Here is a 655-nt window from a genome sequence, read left to right as displayed (position 1 = left end):
AATTTTCTGGCTACTGGTGTCAAAGTGTACATTCAAAATTAAAGAACATAATTCATTATATTTAAAAACAGAAAACAAAAATCAAAACTATAAGCTTAGTTCAAAGCATTCAGGAAAAAATGTGACAATATACATAAAATCACTAAGCAAATTAGCATTAAAAGCAAACTTCTTCAAATTGATGGAAAATTATAACTATTATCATTGGAAATTTGAAGACTGAACAATTTACAACAATTTTAAAACAAAAAAAGGACACCTGTACTTACCACTTATTTTTAAAGTTGAATTCAAGCACTAGCCAGTATATGTAAAAAAAAAAAAGATATAAAAGGTATAGTTTGGAAATATTATTGGCATGACAAAAGTCCCTAATAAGAGCTGCATAGTAAAGTGGACTGGCAAGGGTGGGGATGTCTGTATAACAATGAAAGAATTTTTTTTCCAAAGAATAAAGCTAACTGGAGAGAGGTAGGACAGGGAGGAAAACGTGCAACAATGAATGAATAGAAATCCAAGTTCTCTATAGACCTTCATTAAAATCTCAATAAATATCCATGAATGACATCCAAGTAGATATGTGTATACCCATGTTTATCGCGGCTTTGTTTACAATAGCAAGGAGTTGGAAACAACCTAAATGCCCATCAACAAA

Source organism: Elephantulus edwardii, unplaced genomic scaffold, assembly GCF_000299155.1.
Source record: "Elephantulus edwardii isolate Elephantulus edwardi_28Jun2011 unplaced genomic scaffold, EleEdw1.0 scaffold00040, whole genome shotgun sequence".
Taxonomy (NCBI): Eukaryota; Metazoa; Chordata; class Mammalia; order Macroscelidea; family Macroscelididae; genus Elephantulus; species Elephantulus edwardii.
The sequence above is the reverse complement of the archived record's forward strand: the minus strand, read 5'-3'. Positions refer to the sequence as shown.